The 20,513-nt window shown below is 41.5% G+C and overlaps 1 protein-coding gene and 1 pseudogene across 2 annotated transcripts in view; both read left to right on the forward strand.

Annotated features, from left to right (window-relative positions):
- HDAC8 (histone deacetylase 8) overlaps positions 1 to 20,513 on the forward strand; it is a 227,381-nt gene that overhangs the window by 196,791 nt on the left and 10,077 nt on the right. The gene's annotated exons all lie outside the window — the stretch shown is intronic.
- On the forward strand, positions 2,949 to 3,114 carry LOC116544060 (annotated as a pseudogene).

Below are 20,513 nucleotides of genomic sequence, written 5' to 3' on the forward strand. Positions count from 1 at the left end.
ACAGGATGATATGCATTCCCAAGGCTGTGCACAAATGCTCAGAAAACACCTGAGAAGACCAAAGTTCTCACCTATGGCTGACCTTCAAGCTCTGTACAAGTGAAGTGCTAAGGCTAAGTTGTTAACTGACTGGCAGAATGTTGAGGGAATGCCCCCAACACACACACAGAGCATCTTGGTAAAGACTGGGAGACTTACCTGCTTCATGAATTTAAGCAAATCTCTGTATAATCGTTAGCTGACCACTAAGCTAACCAAGCAGGGATTTCTGTGACCAAACATGGCAAATAAGCTAGACTTTGCAGAATTAATTCATAAAAGCCACTAAACAGGCCAGGTGTGGTGGCTCACAGCTGTAATCCCAGCATTTTGAGAGGCCGAGGCAGGCAGATCACAAGGTCAGGAGGTCAAGACTATCCTGGCCAACATAGTGAAATCCTGTTTCTATTAAAAATACAAAAGTTTGCCGGATGTGATGGCACATGCCTTTAGTCCCAGCTACTCAGCAGCTGAAGCAGGAGAATCACTTGAACCCAGGAGGCAGAGATTGTGATGAGCCGAGACCATGCCACTGCACTCCAGCCTGGGTGACAGTGAGACTCTGTCTCAAGGAAAAAAAAAAAAGAAAGCCACTAAACAAATAAACACCAGCAGCAACAAAAACAAAACTCTGGGGAGGGGGAGAATCTGTTTTCCACATTATATAATTTTAAATGTCCAATTTTTAACAAAAGTTATAAGATATGCAAAGAAACAAGAAAGTATGGTCAATACACAGGAAAAAATATCAATAAATATAAATTGTCACTGAGGACATCCAAACATTGGAATTACTAAAGATTTTAAATTAGTTATTTTAAATATGTACCAAAATGTAAAGAAATGTTATGACACGTCTCACCAAATAAAGGATATCAATAAATAGAAATTATATTAAAAATAACTAAATGGTGGCCAGGCATAGTGGTTCACGCCTATAATTTCAGCACTTTGGGAGGCCAGGGTGGGAGATCACCTGAGGTCAGGAGTTCGAAATCAGCCTGGCCAACATGACAAAACCCTGTCTCTACTAAAAATACAAAGATTAGCTGGGTGTGGTGGCGAGCGCCTGTAATCCTACCTAGTCGGGAGACTAAGGCAGGAGAATCATTTGAACCCAGGAGGCGGAGGTTGCAGTGAGCATAGATCACGCCATTGCCCTCCAGCCTGGGTGACAAGAGTGAAACTCAGTCTCAAAAAATAAAAATAAAAAAATACTAAAAGGAATCCTTAAGGCTGAAATGAAAGGACACTAGACAGTAACTTGAATCCACATAAAGAAATAAAGACCAGCAGTAAGGGTTACTACATAAGTAAAAATCAAAGTACAAATATATTTTTCTTTGTAACTCTTTTCTTCTATGTATGATTTAAAAGACAGCTGCATAAAGCAATAAATCCACTTCGATAAGTGCACAATGTATGAAAATATAATTCATGTGACAATAACACCACAAAGGAGAGGCATGAAAAAGGAGCTATATAGGAACAGAGCCAAGTGTTTATATGCTGTCTTAGGCTATTTCATCTTGCTATAACAGAATACCTCAGGCTGAGTAATTTATAACTAAAAGAGGTTTATTTAGCTCATGGTTCTGGAGGCTAGGAAGTTCAAGAAGCATGGTGCTGACATTAACTTGGTCTCTGGAAAGGCCTTTTGTGCTCTGTCACAACATGGCAAAAGGTCAAAGACTAAGAAAGCACATGCAAAGGGTCAAAATCTGAGGGACATCCTGGCTTTATAACAACCTGCTCTTGCAGGAACTAATCCATTTCTGCAAGAACTAATCTAGTTTTGCCAGAGTGAGAACTCACTACCATGAGAACGGTACTAAACCATTCATGAGGGATCTTCTCTCATGACCCAAACAACTCCAGCTAGACCCACCTGACAACACTGCTACATTGGGGATCAAGTTTTAAACGAGTTTTGGTGGGGACAAACAAGCCATATCCAAACCATAATATATACTATTGAAATTAAGTTGATATTAATCCAAACTGTATTGTTAAAAGTTAAGATGTTAATTATAATAAATTAAGAAAATAAACACACACACACACATATATATACACATAGATACATACATATATACACATATTTATATATGTATATAATATATTTTTATATATGTAAACTAACAGGATAATTAAAATGATACACTAGAAGATGTCTATTTAGTAAAAAGGAATGCAGTAATGGAGGAAAGGGGAACAAAACAGTGTAAGACATGGAGAACAAGTAGCAATGTGGCATACATAGACTATGCCTTATCAGTAATTATGTTAAATGTAAATTATTAAACACTCTAATTAAAAATTAGAGATTGGTCAAATGGATTTTAAAAATGTATTTCAACTATATGTTGTTCATAAAAGAAATACTTTAAATTCAAAGACACACGTAGGTTGGAAGTAAAAGGATGGTAAAAGATACAGCATATGTATAGTAACCAAAAGAGAGCTGGTGTACTAAAAGACAAAATTATAAATGTATGCCACCTAACAACAGAGCACCAAAATATATGTAACAAAAACTAAAGAAGCGAAAAAGAGAAGTAAAAAATTCAATAATACTTGGAAATGTCAATACCCCACTTTCAATAATAAATAGAACAACTAGAGAGAAGATCAACCAGGAAATAGATCTGGACAACATGATAAACCAACTAGAGCAGAATACATATTCTTCTCAAGTGCACATGGAACATTTTCTAGGACAGAACATACTTTAGATTGCAAAACTCAGTAAATTGAAAAGGACTGAAATCATACAAGGTACCTTGGAATCGAATTAGATGAAAAGGAATAAAATTAGAAATCAATAAAAGAAGTAGATTTGAGGAATCATAAATATGTGGAAATTAAACAGCACACTCCTAATACAAATAGACCAATGAAGAAATCATGTTGCTTCATGGCTTTTTGGCTAAGTTCAAGTGTAATATCTGTCCTTATCTGAGAACAATACATTAAATGGATTTTTGGAGCAGGGAGATGGAATAAGAATTTTCCTCCACTCCATGCAACAACCTGATCAATTATTGTAGTACCTCCAGAAATGGCGCACCCCTCCCAATAAAATAAAAATAATTTAAAAGAAATCACAAAGGAAGTTAGAAAATGCTCTGAGATGAATGAAAACAAAAACAAAACATGCCAAAACTTATGGAATGCAATGAATGCAGTAGTTAGAGGGAAATTTGTAACTGCAAAGGCCTGTTTAAAAAGAAGAAAGATTACAAAACAATAACCTAATCTTTCATCTTAAGAAATTAGAAAGAGAAGAGCAAACTAAACCCAAAGCAAGCAGAGGAAAAGAAATTTAAAAATTAGGCAGAGCATGGTGGCTCACACCTGTACTCCCAGCACTTTGGGAGGCTGAGGCAAGCAGATCACCTGAGATCAGGAGTTCAAGACCAGCCTGGCCAACATGGTGAAAGCCCATCTCTGCTAAAAATGCAAAAATTAGCCAGGCATGGTGGCATGCTCCTGTAGTCCAGCTACTCGGAGGTGGAGGCAGGAGAATTGCTTGAACCCAGGTGACAGAGGTTGCAGTGAGCTGAGATTGAGCCACTGCACTCCAGCTCTGGGTGACAGAGCAAGGCTCCATCTCAAAACTAAATAAAATTAAAATAAAAATAAAAATTAGAGCAAGAAGAACTGAAATAATGAATAGAAAAACAATAGAAAAAATTGGTGAAATCCAAAATTGGTTCTTTGCAAAGCTCAGCAAAATTACAAAACTTTAGGTAGACTTAACAAAAAAAAAGTCTCAAATTATGAAAATCAGGAATGACAGTGGAGCTATTACTACCCACCTTAGAGAAATAAAAAGGAGTATAAAGAGCCAGACACAGCATCTCACGCCTGTGATCCCAGCACTTTGGGAGGACAAGGCATGAAGATCACTTGAGCCCAGGAGTTTGAGTACGAGACTAGCTTGGGCATCATAGTGAGACCTCATCTAAAAAAAAAAAAAAGAGCATAAAGGACTACTATGAGCAACTGTATGCCAACAAATTTTGTAACCTAGATGTAATGAATATATTCCTAGAAAGACACACAATACCAAAACTAACTCAAGAAAAAATGGAACGGAATATCTGAATAGACCTAAACTAAGTAAAAGAAATTGAATTCATGGTTTTTAAAACTGCCACAAAGAAAACCCCAGGCACATATGGTTTCACTAGTTAATTCTACTGATTGATACCAATAATGGTTGATTTTATTTGTCAACTTTATTGGGCCACAAAAATGCTCAGATATCTGGTTAAACATTATTTCTGGTTGTATGCATGAGGGTGTTTCCAGAAGAGATTACCATTTGGATTAGAAAACTAAATCAAGAAGATTTTCCTTCTTAGTATGGTGGAAATATAAAATGGTACAGCCACATTGGAAAACAGCATGGCAGTTCCCTAAAAAGTTAAATAGAATTACCAAATGACCCAGAAATTCTATTCCTAGGTATATAACCACATATGTTCACACAAGAATGTGTATACAGATTTTCATAGCAACATTATTCATAAGAGCCAAAAATTTGGAAACAACCCAAATGTCCATCTACTGATAAATGGATAAACAAAATGTGTATCTATACAATGGAATTCAGCCATAAAAAGAATAAATTACTGATACATACTACAATATGGATGAAACTTGAAAACATTATGCTAAGTGACAGAAAGACATAAAAGGGCACATATTCTATTATTCCATTTGTATATGTCCAGAATACGCAAATCCATAGAGACAGAAACTAGATTACTGGTTGCCAGGGACTTAGGGAAGAAGAAGTGAATGCTCAGTGGATATAGGTTTCCTTCATGGGTGATGAAAATGTTCTGGAATTAGATAGTGGTTGCACAACCTTATAAATATGCTACTTGTAAACATACTAAATAATGCACTCTAAAAGGGTAAATTATATCTCAAGGAAAAAAAGGCAGAGGGACAGATTTGGCTCATGGGCCATAGTTTGTCAATTCCTGGTCAAGATCAATGGTTGTTGGAGTCACACAAACCAGAGTTAGAATCCTAATTTTCAACTTATGAGCTCCATGACCTTGGATAAATCACTTAATAGCTTTAAGCCTCACTTTTCTTTTTAATATGTTGGAGATATGTATAGTATCTCCCTTGTATTGTGTGAGAATGGAGTTATGTCAAATATAAGCTCCATGAAGTCACTCTATCTCCAGGACCTAGAACTGGCAGGCACTCAATAACTAAAGAATTTAACACAGTCACTGACTCAGCATAATAAATAATAGCAAATCCCTATATAGTATTTACTGTATTACAGTTACTATTCTAAGTGCTTTGCAGAACTTTATTTCATTTAATACATAGTATTATTATCATCCTCATTTTCCAGATGAGGAAACTAAGGTACAAGAAACTTATGTGACTTGCCCAAAATTACACAACTAGCAAATGGTACAACTAAAATTAAAACCCAGGCAGTTGTGCTCATAAGTCTATGCAATAAATGTTGAATGTCAACTATCATCATCATCATCATCATCATCATCATCATGGAGTTCAAAACATATTCAAAGATACAGATCTCCTTTCTCCTTTTGGTATCTAAGCACGTACTAACAACTCTACTTCCTCGGTGTTTGATTTAGGATGAGGATGCTTCCCAAGTCTTTGATGTTCTGCTACAGAACATATTCATTCTTTCATCCATCCATTCATTCATGTATTTATCAAGCATGTACAGGATCCCTACTGTGTTCTAGGCCCTGTGCTATATAGAAATAAAAAAGACATACTCACTATCCTGAAAGAGCTCAATGTCTAGTTGGGAAGATAATTATAATCCACAGTGATAAGTACTGTAGTAGAGATTATGCAAGGGTCCTATGGAAGCAGAAAAGACCCAGGCAGGGGATAGTGTGGAGGTAGGAAGAAGGAAGGACCTGTGAACACTTCCTGGAGGAAGTGGTACCTGGAGAATGTTCCCAAAAAGGAATGTGGATTAGTCAGATGTCGGAAGGGAGAAATAAGTCAAGATTAGGTTACAGTATATATACAGACTGAAAGGCCCAGGAGCCCTTGGTGAAACCCAGGGAACAAACAGCACAGAGTCCAACATGACCAAAAGCCAGGTGGCGGAGGGGACCTGGAAAAGCTCCTAAGGGCCCAATTGCCATTCAAGTCATTCCCCAACCCCTTACCCTACTTTACTTTTCTCTGCAGCACTTATCACCATATGACATGTACCTGCTTGTTTATTTACTGTGTCCTCCCACTAAAATGTGAGCTCCCTGAGGACAGAGACTTTGTTTTGTTCACTGCCATATCTCTTTTAACTACTATATACACCCGATTGCCTGCATTCATAGGCACTCAATAAGTATTCTGAAATGAATGCACAAAATGAAATCAATAAACTAATGTCCTGAGAGCTCTAGGAAAGACAGAGATGATTAAGATACAGGACCCAACCTCCAGGAACTTATAGGCTAGCAGGAGACCTAATACGTAAACATGAGTGCCTATTGCACTCTATCTCCTCTCTTCTTTCACTTCCTGCTTTCTCTCCCAGAACTTTCAGACTGTCATCTGACCATTCAAAATTCCCCATCCCTCTCAAATATTTCTCCACCGCATCCAGGACTTCCTAGTCCCCAAAAGTGGCTCATGTTCCAACATACACCTGCTGTTGGAAATAGATGTTGGATGCCGCAAAGAAAAATTAGCACTGAGACAAAGGATCTCTCAGCAATGCAATTTTTACTTCCTGGACTGCAAAAAGGGTACTCTCACTAGCTATCATGCCATGAGAGTACGATGAACAAAGGAAAACAGACGAATTTATTCCTTATGCAATTGGAGTCATCCTTACTGCTGTGTCTGATCTCCATTGGCTGGAGTCAGACCTTACAATCTAAACTAAAACCCGATTGGCTAACAACTTAAAAGTTTTCTAAACAGGTGAAAGCAATAGAGAATTGGTACATGCCTGTGAGCATGTCCAGCACAGATATCTTGGTTAAAGTACAAGGATATAGAATGTACTACATGCCTGTAAGCATGGCATGTCTAACAGCTACATAGGGTAGGGCTTAACAAAGTTATTAGAACGCTTGTTCTTTAACAAGAAAGGAAACTTTAAAAAGGAACATTTCTACTTCCCACACCTGTCCTCCTTCCTGGCTCTGCCCATTAAAAATCTCATTCCTGGTAGCTGCCCAAGTCTACTAGATGTTGTTAGCATGCTCAAACTAATTTTCACAAAGGTATGACTCACTTCCAGAGCAGTCTAGGGTATATTACTTTTTTAACTTTTCATTACAGAAACTTTCAAACATAAATAAGGCAGAGAGAAGAATATAATGAATCCCCATGTACCTATCACCCAGCTTCAACAATTACCAATATTATCATTCCTATTTCTTCTGAAGAATTCTAAAGCTGATCCCAGATATCATACCATTTCATAGATGATGGCCTATAAATATTTATCTCTAACAGACAAGGACCTTTTCTTCTTACCATAAACACAATACCATTATCAAACTCAACAAAATCAATAATCCCTTAACATCATCTGTGGTGGTTAATACTGAGTGTCAACTTGATTGAAGGATACAAAGTATTGATCCTGATTGTGTCTATGAGGGTGTTGCCAAAGGAGATTAACATTTGAGTCAGTGGGCTGGGAAAGGCAGACCCACCCTTAATCTGGGTGGGCACAATCTAATCAGCTGCCAGCATGGGCTAGAATATAAGCAGGCAGAAAAATGTGAAAGGAGAAACTGGCCTAGCCCTCCTAGCCTACATATTTCTCCCATGCTGGATGCTTCCTGCACTCAAACATGGGACTCCAAGTTTTTCAGTTTTGAAACTCAGATTGGCTCTCCTTGCTCCTCAGCCAGCAGACAGCTTATTGTGGGACATTGTGATCGTGTGAGTTAATGCTTAATAAACTCCCCCTTTACATACATATGTATATGTTCCATTAGTTCTGTTTCTCTAGAGAACCCTAATACATAATCTAATACCAATCCTATTAAATTTTACCCATTTGTCCCCAAAATATCCCTTACATGGATTTGTTCAAATCAGGCTCCACAGAAGGTCCATACATTAGGCATATACTTTTTAGGTTTAAGGCTACTTGATAGAATTTCAGGGCTTATGGAAAAGTGGGGACTAATCAGCTTGAAGGCCCTCTAGACATCCCAGATTTCCTAACCCTAGGACCTTAAGGATAGCTTCTCCCTGGTTGGAGAAAGGAGCTAGCCATTCAGGCCCCAGGTCCCTCATCTGATCTTTTTTCTGTTCCCCAATAAGGGGTGGAGGGACTATCACCTTGGGGTGGAGTGGGGAGACAAGGAGAACCAGAGAAATGCCTTGCAACCAAGTTTTTGCTCTGCCTCCTCTCCAACTTCCCCTAATCCCCACCTCCATCCTGGCTGACCTCAGAAATATTTGGTTCCGCTGTGTAAATGTCATCGTAATTACAGTCATTCTTAGGAACTGCTTATCATTATGCCTAATTACAGTGCAGCACAATAATCATTATGTGTATCATTAAAGATGTGTCAGATTGACTTTGCCATGAGTTTTATTTCAATACTAAATTGTTCCAGTAGGCACAGCCTTTAGAGCTTGTTGTTCCTCGTCCCTACTGGGGAGCAGGAGACCAGCTGTTTGCCAGCCTGCATCTGAGCATCCCATCCTGTCCGACCCAGTCCTGTCCACTGCCACCTGCGCTGGCTCTGCTGCAGCCCAGTTCCGAGGTGCCTGCCTGCCTGCCTGCCTGCCTGTCTGCTCTTCCTCTCCACAGACTGCACACCTGAGCTTAAGGCAGAGTGATTTGCACTTAACAAACAAAAACAACAAAACCCTGCAGGCTCTGCCAGCATCAACCACTGCTCCCCCTGTCCACCAAGATCTCAGTCAAGCTTCTTATTGACTCAAGCCATGCAACATCTTCATTATTCTCCCTATATGGTGATAGGGAATGTAAAATGAGCTGATATGTCCAAAGTCATTGGGTTCATCATTAGCAGAACCGGAAAGAGAACTAGAAGCTGTGATGCTGAGCCGGAGCTTCTGTGGGAGCCCTGGCCAGGTCAGGCTCTGTGTTAGGCATTCCTCTCTGGTAATTGATGCATTTTCAGTTTTCAAATGTACTAAACGATGCTATCTGTGCTGCTGGGCAACTTCCTGAGAAGCAAGCACAGGAGAGTTGAGGGGTGTGGGGGCAGGGAGCAGTACTTTTCCAACTCGTGTTTTCGTGCTGTGAGAACCAAGCTGAGAGCCTGGACGAGGTCACCCTACACCTTACCTCATTGGTACATTGTCAGGCTGCCTCTGCCAGCAGACTTCTTGCTGCTTGCCAGCACCAAGGTCGTCACGAATCAGATAAACCAGTGTTGAAGAAGCATGTACAACATATCAAATCATTGCCTAATGAGCCTTTCTTCTGGGTCCTGTGCAGACCCAACAAGTGAGTTCAATGCATGTTTGCTCAAATGCTCATTTATTCAGCCAAGCTTAAGTGAGGGCCATCTTTGTGCCTTGCTTTGTGCTAAGAAAGCATCTTTGTGCCATGTAGTTCTTACTCCTAAGAACTGCACTCACAGCCCAGTGGGGCAGAAAAGCCTGTAAACAGAGTGGGCCAGAGGGCTGTAAAAGGTCTTGTGGATGGCTGGACGCGGTGGCTCATGCCTGTAATCCCAGCACTTTGGGAGGCTGAGGTGGGAGATCACGAGATCTGGAGATTGAGACCATCCTGGCCAAAATGGTGAAACCCCATCTCCACTAAAAATACAAAAATGAGCTGGGCATGGTGGCGTGTGCCTGTAATCCCAGCTACTCGGGAGCCTGAGGCAGGAGAATCACTTGAACCAGGGAATTGGAGGTAGCAGTGAGCCACTGCACTCCAGTCTGCAACAGTGAGACTCCGCCTCCAAAAAAAAAGCGGGGGGTGGGGGGGGGGGCTTGTGGAAACACAGGGGAGAGAATGAGGAACTCTGCCTTTGAGGAGTCAGCAAAGACTTCAAAGAGGTTACATTTGAGCTGGGTCTTGAAAGCTGAGTAGGAATGGTCTAGGCTGAGAAGGGAGGGCTGGGCATTCTCTGCAAAGGGAATGGTGAACAGAAAGGCAGGGAGGTGTGACAGAGCGTGAAGGAACCCAGGATCCTTTTGCAGATAAAGAGGAAACGAGTTTCCATTAATGTATCTCATGGCCTTAATAATTTAAGGTCAGACCTCAAGCTGGACCATCACTCTGGTTGACTGGTTTTCCATGACCTTTGCTTCCCTGCCCCTCTTTTGTGCCAGGCTTTTGGTCTTTTTGTAGTACCTCTGAATTTAGCTCAAAAGCTGATGCTGAAATATGCCATTTCATTTTGTTCATTCTACATTCTACATTTTGTGCCAATCACACTGGCCCACTGAATGGCTTAGCTATATGTTATTCTAGGTTTCATGGAGCAGCAAAAGGAGGCCTTTTTTTCCCTAGTGTCAAACTCAAGGAAGCAGAGCCTGCTGTGGGAAAGGATGACACAAAATCTTTGAGGATACCTGAACTCCAAGGGCTAGGCATTTTCTGCCCATGTCTGTTGTCAAATGAATGCATGTTTGTTTAACTGCAGACTGCTCTCTTCATTAGAAGGACATTAAAATGTTGTTGGTTTGAGTGTGGCAAGGTGATAAATCATCCTTGTGTGTACTCTTAAATAAACTATTAGGGGACAAGCTTAAATGTGCCTTTGCTAATCTGTTGGTGAACATTAGCCACATCTAGAGCCTTAGAGGGGCCCAACAGCCATAAGTTAGAGTTTTTGTAATGAAAATGAAACCCCCTTCATGTATCTAGCCTCTAGGCATTTTCACAAAATTTCTTCCTGTGATCCTCATATACAACCATTTAAGGTTGGTGGAGTGGAAACTCATGCCCCATTTGACCAATGTGGTGACAGAGCCTTGAAGAATTAAGTGTTGGTGGAAACCAGGCCCCTGATCACAGTGCTGGGGATCGTTCCTACTACTCCGTGCTGCCTGCTGCTGAGCCAACCTTTCCCCTGTAGCATGTGGGCCTGGACAGAGGTGGCACTCACACATTTATAGGACAGCTGGCTTCAGGGAAGCACCAAATCTACAACTGTGGAATAGGCTCCCGGCTATGTTCACAGTACCCTCGCCTTAAGAAGTACCTCTGGATGCCTGCCATGTTGGCACCAAACTAATAAGGTAGATAAAGAATGATAAAAGAGCAACCTTGGAGAGCAAATAACCCTCCAAGATCTACGTCATTTACTCCCTTCTTACCAGCAGGATCAGGTTCAACCTACATAAATCTATTTTAGTGTATTTTAATTGCTTGTAAACTAAGTGTTTCCTGGATATGCCACTGACCATGAATAATTAGAATCATTTCAATGACTGGGTTTTGGAAAGTGAATGGGAGAGCAGACAAAAAGGGGCTGCTCAGAAGCAAGAGCCATTTGTTAAAGTGTGAGTGGAAGTGTTGTCTCAGCCTTCTCCAGTTTTATTTTGTTTTTCTCATGATGTCACTAGAGCTGCCTGTTTTTCAACTACACGGGCTGCCCTTTATTTTGTATGCATCTCTCGGGTTAAGTAATGCCAGCTGCTGACAATGACCAGGCCCAACTGGCCACATGTCAGCATCATTCATTCACTCAGCAAAAATGTATGGAGTGCCTACTATGTGCCAGGCCCATACCAAATCTGAGGGACAAAGAAAAGAATAAAGCCCAGTTCTTACCCTTGAGGGGAACACTGCCCAGTGGAGGAGACAAGCACAAAAACAGTTACACTAGAATGTGTAAGTGATAGAATCAAGAGGCAGTGGGCCATGGGAACACAGAGGAGGAACCTACTCCATCTGGGGGAGCTGGGAACAGCACAGTACAGAGGCAACATTTAGCAGGGGCTCAAGGGAAACAGAAGAGTTGACCAGATAAAGAGGAGCGGGGAGAAACACTTCAAGTCAATGTGGCTACAGTTTAGGGGCTGTAGCCCAGGCTGTGGTGTGCAATAAGGCTGGAGACCAGCTGAGCCAGACCATGAAGGCCTTTGTATGTCCTGCTTCCAAGTTTGGACTCAGTCCTGCAGTCAGTGGGGAGCCGACCATGGTTTTTAAGCAAGGGAATGACATGATCAGATCTGAATTTCTGATGGAAAGCTCAGGAAGGGAGGGGAGACAGGAAAATCAGTTAGAGGCTGACTAAGATTTTGCTTTGTCTTCTCTCTGGACTGCAGGAGCTCCTTGCCTGCACTTCTATTATGGCTTTTCCCACAGTCCATTATAATTGCTCATTCGCAAGCTGTCTCTCCATTCACTCCTTAAGGACAGGGGCCAAGTCTCCTGCATCTCCTCATGACCAGAGCCTGGCACACAGGAGTGCTCAGGAAACATTGGTATCATGTGAATGAGTGAATAAATGAATCAGTAGGTGGAAAGCAAGTGTAACTCCAATTTGCCCCAAGTAACCACTCTGATGGATATATCAGAGATAAATCCTACTCTGATGGAGTAGCAATTCCATCCATGGCTTTTCCCCTCTCTGCCAAGCCCATCAATCTACCATTGTCCATCAGAAAAGAAAGATGCATTATTCAAAGCAGACAAGAAAATTGCTTACAGGGCTGTGCTGGTGCTGGTTTTGACCCAGTACTCTGTTCTTTCTCTATAAATTAATTTTTGATGACTTGTGTAGAGTAGATCTTCATTGTCCTCATTCCACTTCTTTTGCATTTCATGCCTTCTCTTCCTTCCTACTTAAATCTTGCCCTTCCTTCAAGGCCAGTTCAATTGCCCCCCATCTCCTCCATGAAGCCTTATTCATTACTCAGCCCCCACACTCAGAATTAAGAATTCCCACTTCAGAATTTCCCTTGAGAAATGACTTACCTCTGACATTCTTCTCATCATAGTTATTCCTGTACTTGTCTGTATTCTCTACTAGACTGTAAGCTCCTCAAGACCAGAGATTGTATCTGCATCATCACCATCTCCCCAGCACCTACCACACTGAATCCTGCCCCAGCAGAAAACCAGTGAGTGTTTTCAAATGTAGGTTGAACATCCCAAATTTGAAAATCTGAAATCCAAAATGCTCCAAAATCCAGAACTTTTTGAGCACCAACATGGTGTGCAAAGGAAATGGTCACTGTAACATTTCAGATTTCAGATTTTTGGATTAGGTATGCTCAGCTAGTATATACAGTGCAAATATTCCAAAATCTGCAAAAAAAATCAAAATCCAAAATACTTCTGGTCCCAAGTATTTCAGAAAAGGGATATTCAAGCTGTAATACCCAAAGCATAGTGCTTGCTATCAGACTGTCCCCTGAGAAATAATGCCAGTCTTGGGAGTGCTCCATGCCTCTTTGTATCTTCTTGCACACAGTTAGATATATGTTTCTTTGTTTAACAAGTAGTGAGAAAAAAGTCATTTCTCATCAAATAGTGGGAATATCACAGAGATAGAGATCTCCTAAGCCATATTATTTTGGGGGGTCTTTTTTGGTACATATTTAGAGGGTACAAATGCAGGCTTCTTATATGCATATATTGCATGATGGTGAAGTCTGGGCTTTTACTGGACACGTCACCCATTATTTAAGGTATTCTGATGAAATTAGGCATATTCAGGATGGTATTATTTCAGGTATTTTGAATGCACAAAATCCAGTGCCTCTAAACAAAGCACAAACACACTAATGCATTCAGGGTCATAAGTACAAATCTTTGCTGAAGAGCTTCAAAAAAAAGATGATGAGCATTCTCTTTGAAAGGACTTATAACAAATTAGCTCTTCTTGGAACACATTATGCAAAATACCAAGAATTCAAATTTTCCAGGTAGAAATGTCCAGCGGATGTTTATAAATGCACGTCAGAGGCTGGGGACAAACACCGACAGGACCCAGAGATGTAGGATCTTCATGTAGGCGTGATTACAACAACAACAGAGAGCACAAACTCCTGTAGAGAGAGAGAAGAGAGGCTGAGGATATAACCTGAGGGTACGTACATTTCAGAGACAGATGAAAGTCTCCAGGGAAGGAGACTGAGAAGAAATAGGGAGAGCAGTGGTGATGAGGGAGAAGATAGTGTGATGACATGTGCTGGAGAGAGATCAAATAGGATGAGTGATAAATGAAAAGAAGACCTTAGGTTGGGCAATTAGGAGGTCACTCTTGGTGTCCTAAAGCAGGAATAGCAAATGTAGGGCACATATGACTACATGCCCTCAGATCCCACCCTGCGGGGATCCACATACTCCTATGGATATGTTACAAATTGATCATGGCCCACTTCCCTGCTGAACCAAGGCACAGCCTCAGAATCTTTCTCAACACAGTACCCCAAGCAGCTACTACCAATCAGTCAGAGCTGTCAAGAAGCTGAAACCATCTCTCTTCTGAAAAACAGTTCAAGGCCGGGCATGGTGGCTCATGCATGTAACCCCATCACTTTGGGAGGCCAAGGTTGGGGGATCACCTGAGATCAGGAGTTCGAGACCAGCCTGGCCAACATGATAAAATCCCATCTCTACTAAAAATATTTAAAAATTAGCTAGGTGTGGTGGTGCATGCCTGTAATCCCAGCTACTCAGGAGGCTGCAGCAGGAGAATCACTTGATCCCAGGAGGTGGAGGTTGCAGTGAACCAAGATCACACCACTGCACTCCAGTCTGGGCAACAGAGCAAGATTCCATCTCAAAAAAAAAAAAAAAAAAAAAAAAAAAACAGTTCAATGGAGGTACAGGTTGCAGTGAATTGAAGTGTCTAAGAAATGAGGAGGTCAAGGAAAATTTGATGTAAAAAACCTTCGTGTGTAGGCGTGTTTCCAAAATATTCATTTGATTAACAGGGACATATGATATAACCAGAGTTGGCCCTGCACATAGCATGAAGAAGGAATTCTCTCTAATCGTGGAAATTTGAGGATCAGCAGTGATGGGGCAAGGTATTAGTCTTGGCCAGGGCCCTTCCCTAAAACCCTTGAAACCACACCCTGAAGGGAAATTCTGGCCTGCAGGGAGACCCCGAGTGAAGTGGCGGCCACCCTGCCCTTGTTTTTCCTGCCTCCTCCTCTGGACCTCCTTCTTCCCCTTCCCAATATAAGTGCCTCCTCATTTTTATTTCTTCTACTCCTTTCTGTTACCTCTGTCCTGTGCCTCTCTCTCCTAACACTTCTAATTTCTCACTCCCTTCTCTTCCTTTCCATCTTTCTTATTTATTTTCACTTGGAATCCTTCTCTTCTTGATCTCTCTGCCCCTCTTTCTGGCTTCAGGATTTGGAGATATAACGTAAGCTCTTCAGAATTCACCCTCATTCAGTCTAAATGGGCATTTGTAGAGAAATCCAGTTTTACTACTGCTCATTACATTCAGAGCTCTGTTTCTTTGTACAGTTGATAAAGCACAAGAAAAAGAATGATAATATTCAGCATTTAATAATATTTACTGAACATTTACAATGAGCCAAACATACTGTTCTAAATTCTTTACATGAATTCACTCATGTATTGTCACAACAATCCTATAAAATAGGTTCTGTTATTATTCCCATTTTACAAACAAGAATACCAAAGTACAGAACAGTTAAGTCACTTGCCTAAGGTCACACAGCTAGTAGATGTTCATTTGTGTTGCTATAAAGGAATACCTGAGGCTCGATAATCTATAAAGAAAAAAGACTTAATTGGCTTTTGGTTCTGCAGGCTGTACAAACATTACACCAACATCTTCTGGTGAGGCCTCAGGAAACTTCCAATCATAGTGGAAAGCAAAGGGGAGCCAGCATGTTACATGGCCAGAGAGGAAGCAAGAGAGAGATGGGAAAGGTCCCGGACTCCTTTAACAACAAATGTGACATTAACTCTCAGAGCGAGAACGCACTCTTTACCATGGGGAGGACACCAACCCAAACACCTCCCACCAGGCCTCACCTCCAACATTGGGGATCACATTTCAATAGGAAATTTGGAGAAGACACACATCCAAACTCCATCAATGGTAGAGCAAAGATGTAGGACTCATCCCATATGACTCCAGAAATCTCAGTTTTTAACTGCTATGCTTATTGCTTCATGATGTGGTGGAATCCTATAAGGGAAGTTCAAAGTCATTGGTTCAAGTTCACATCTGTTAACTGTATTACATAGTGTTAAGATTATGATCTTGGGCAAGTCACCTAATTTGTCCAGTGCCCCATACGTGTGAGGGCATTTTATTGTACACTAACCAATGCTACATACTTTGGCTTGGATTTATTCCTCACTTTTGCTATAATATCTTTCCTCTCTATTTGATTGTCGTCTCCTTGAGAGCAGTCACCAAACCTTATTATTTTTTGTTGTTGTTGTTGTTGTTTCATTTTTTTTAGTACTCAGCTGTCCCTAGGGCCTAGAATGATGCTCAGCACCTAATACAATGCATGCATGTGCACACATGCACACATATACACACACACACACTGCTGTGGATTGGCTAACACAGGAACCTTACTAATTAGATAATATGAAAAAGGGCTATATATATGTGTTCACAAAAGCTTCTAAGTACTTTAGCTAATGAAATAAGATGTTAATATTGAGTATATCCTTTGCTTAAATATAATTACAGCTCAAGTTACAGTGAGCCATGATTGCATCACTGCATACCAGCCTGGGTGACACAGTAAGACCTTGCCTCTAAAAAAAAATAACAATAATAATAATTAGTGTTCCAGCAAGATTATATTTTTCAGGTTTACCTGATTCTTTTGCTTAATAAACTTTTTTTATACCAATAGATAAAATGCCATTAAAATATCTGAAAAATAAAAACATTTCCATGCCCTCTTCATTCACTCAAACAGTTCTTGGCACAACCATGCACTGGTGTATAAACCTCACCACCAAGCAGTTTTTAGGTACCAACTCTGTGTTCAGAGGTAAAATGAGTACCACAGGTGGGATACAAATGTAGCCTAGACAGGACACCAGGTTTCTATTCCAGCAACTAAGAATTCACTTTTTTTTCAACCTCAGGTTCACCTCCACATGTACCATCTTATCTCCAATAGCCCGTATCTCCCTGACCTTTTGGTTGTGCTCTGTACACTCCCAATCCCGCATCCCCCTGCCTGCTCACAATCACTTTTGATGTGCTGCTTCCTGCCAGTTCAATTCAACAACTAATGGAGTTATTATTTTTGTTTGTGTTGTAAAGCCATGGCAATAAAATCTACTCCCAATAATACCACTGCAATTTTATGTCCTTCAAATGTACCATAAATGACATACATAATCACTGAATTTCCTGTAAACAGAAATGGTTTTCTTGGAAAAAAGAGGGCCTTTTTTTGTTTCCGTGATGGTTGAGCCCAAGTTCTTTGATGGAGTAATTGGTGATATAGGAAAGGTTGAGAAGCATCATACAAGACCATGTTATGGCTCAAAGGGCTGGTGCCGTGTTATTCTGGTTATGATGAGTTCTTTTCAAAGGGTGATTCAGGACAAGAAAAGCTCTTCCTGACCAGAACCTGCATTACCATCACAGGCACGACTTCCCCAACTAAAAACAGTAAAGCCTCAGGGGTCTGCAAGAGAGATTGGAACTGACCTTGGGCTTGCCCTGATAGAAGCAAGTATAACTTTTAGGAAAAAGTAGACCTTGAGTTAACAATAAAAAATGTGAGAGCTGCTTGGATTTTTATAGAAAGGGATTTGGACAGAAGCAGTGTCATTGTATCCCTGACTCACTAGGAGAGAGGGAGGCTACTTTAGCCACAGAACCATATTGCCAGCATGGCAGATGTATCCCTTTAAGCATCTTCCTTATGCTGCTTCTCATCCCTGAAGTTCCAGGAGATTTCACTTTACTGTTCTCTATCTTCCTCTCTACTTGCTCTTTTTCCTTCTATTCACTGGATCTCTTTATCCCCTGACTACCTTGTAAATGTAGACATTCTCCCAAATTTTTTTACCTTAGTCCCCAGCCATGACCTCACTTCTACACACTATCATCATCTCTCCAGCTGCCTCCTAGACATCGTGATCCAGATGCCTCAACATCATCTCAAACCCAGCTAAACCCAAGCCTATCACCTTCCCTTAGGTAGACTTGCTCTTCCTGCTAACTTACCTCAGCTTCTGTCAGTGGCACTGCAAGTCTCCCACTCACCCAGACTCAAAATCCAGTAGTGAACTTTGACTTCTCTCTTTTCCTTCATAGTCAACCAGTTGGCAAGTCCTATTGAGTCTACCATCTCAGTATCTCTTTTCTTTTTTTTTTTTTTTTTTTTTTTTTTGAGACAGGGTCCCAATCTGTCACCCAGGCTGGAGTGCAGTGGTGCAATCTTGGCTCACTGCAACCTCTGCCTGCTGGGTTCAAGGATTCTCATGCCTCAGCCTCCCAAGTAGCTGGAACTACAGGCATGCACCACCATGCCTGGTTAATTTTCATATTTTTAGTAGAGACGGGGTTTCACCATGTTGGCCAGGCTGGTCTTAAACTCCTGGCCTCATGTGATCCACCTGCCTCAGCCTCCCAAAGTGCTGGGATTACAGGGGAGAGCCACCACGCCCGGCCCCAACACAGTATCCCTTTCCCATCCACTCCATCCCCACAGCAATCACTCTGGTTCAAGCCTTTTGTGTCCCCCACTTTGTACTATTGCAGGTGCCTCCACGTTGGTCACCCAGCCTTTCATATGCTGCTCTCAGTTCCCATAAGGCACAGCTCCAGTCCTGACTCTGCCTCATTGCCTGTCACATTAAGTCCTGTCTCCTCAACATGGGAATCAAGGCTTTCTATGCTCTCTTTTTCCAACTTTAGCCCACTAACAGTGCTTGCTGGTCCCCAAACTTGTCCTGCATTCTTTTGCCTCCTCTAACTATCCTCCAATGCATACTCCATCCCTGCCTGTCTGTCTGGAATCACCCCATCCTTCAAGAGCCTAATCCTCCCTACTGGATGTGAATCCGTTCAGAATCCCAATCATTTTATTTCATTCAACAAACATGAATTGAGCACCTATTATTTTCCAGGCCTTATGCTAGTAGCTGTGGATAATAGGATAATATAAAGATTTTTAAAAAAACAGTATTCTTCCCTTGTGGATCTCTTTCTATGGGCCAGAAAGACAGGCATAACTAACTCGAAATATCTATTATGCCGCCCTGGACTCCGATCCTATAGACTCTTTCCCCTCAGCCCATAAACATACTTAATATCCTCCCATCTACCCAGCTCTACCCCTGTATCAAGCTCCTGGGAAAAAAAAAAAAAAAAAAACACAGTATACAGAAGGGGTCCCCAACCCCCACCCCACGAGGCCACAGGCCAGTGTCCTTTTAGGAACCAGGTCTCACAGCAGGAGGTGAGCAGCGGGCAAGAGAGGATTACCATCTGAGCTCCACCTCCTGTCAGATCAATGGCAGCATTAGGTCCTCATAGGAGTGTGAACCCTATTGTGAACTGCACATGCAAGGGATCTAGGTTGTGCACTCCTTATAAAAATCTAATTAATGCCTGATGATCTGAGGTGGAACACTCTCATCCCGAAAGCATCCCCACCTCCCTAGTCAATGGAAAAATTGTCTTCCACAAAACCGGTCCCTGATGCCAAAAAGGTTGGGAACTGCTGGTGTACAGTAGTTCCCTTCTTATCCCCCCTTTCACTTTTCTCAGTTTCAGTTACCTGCTGTCAACTGTGGTCCAAAAATATTAAATGGAAAATTCCAGAAATAAACAATTCTCAAATTTTAAATTGCACGTTGTTCTTAATAGCATGATAAAATCTCATACTGTTCTGCTCCCTCCCACCCAGGACATGCATCATCCCTTTGTCCAGAGTATCCATGCCGTCTATGCCACCCACCATTAGTCACTTAGTAGCTGCCTTGATTATCAGACTAACTGTCACAGTATCACAGTGCTTATGTTCAAATTACCCTTATTTTGCTTAATAATGGCCCCAAAGCACAAGAGTTGTGATGCAGGCAGTTCAGATATGCCAAAGAGAAACCATGAAGTACTTCCTTTAGTGAAAAGGTAAAAGTTCTCAACTTAAGGAAGGAAAAAAGTCATATGCTGAGGTTACCAAGATCTACAATAAGAACAGATCTATCTGTGAAATCATGAAGAGCCGGGCCGGTAGCTCACGCCTGTAATCCCAGCAATTTGGGAGGCCTACGTGGGCAGATCATTTGAGGTCAGGAGTTGGAGACCAGCCAAGAAGACCAGCCTGGTCAACATGGTGAAACCCTGTCTTTACTAAAAATACAAAAAAATTAGCGGGCATGGCGGTATGCAACTGTAATCCCCACTACTAGGGAGGCTGAGGCAGGTGAATCACTTGAACCCAGGAGGGGAAGGAAGGAAGGAAGGAAGGAAGGAAGGAAGGAAGGAAGGAAGGAAGGAAGGAAGGAAGGAAGGAAGGGAGGGAGGGAGGGAGGGAGGGAGGGAGGGAGGGAGGGA

This window comes from Sapajus apella, unplaced genomic scaffold (genome assembly GCF_009761245.1).
Source record: "Sapajus apella isolate SASKATOON/1434 unplaced genomic scaffold, GSC_monkey_1.0 scaffold204, whole genome shotgun sequence".
NCBI classification, from domain to species: Eukaryota; Metazoa; Chordata; class Mammalia; order Primates; family Cebidae; genus Sapajus; species Sapajus apella.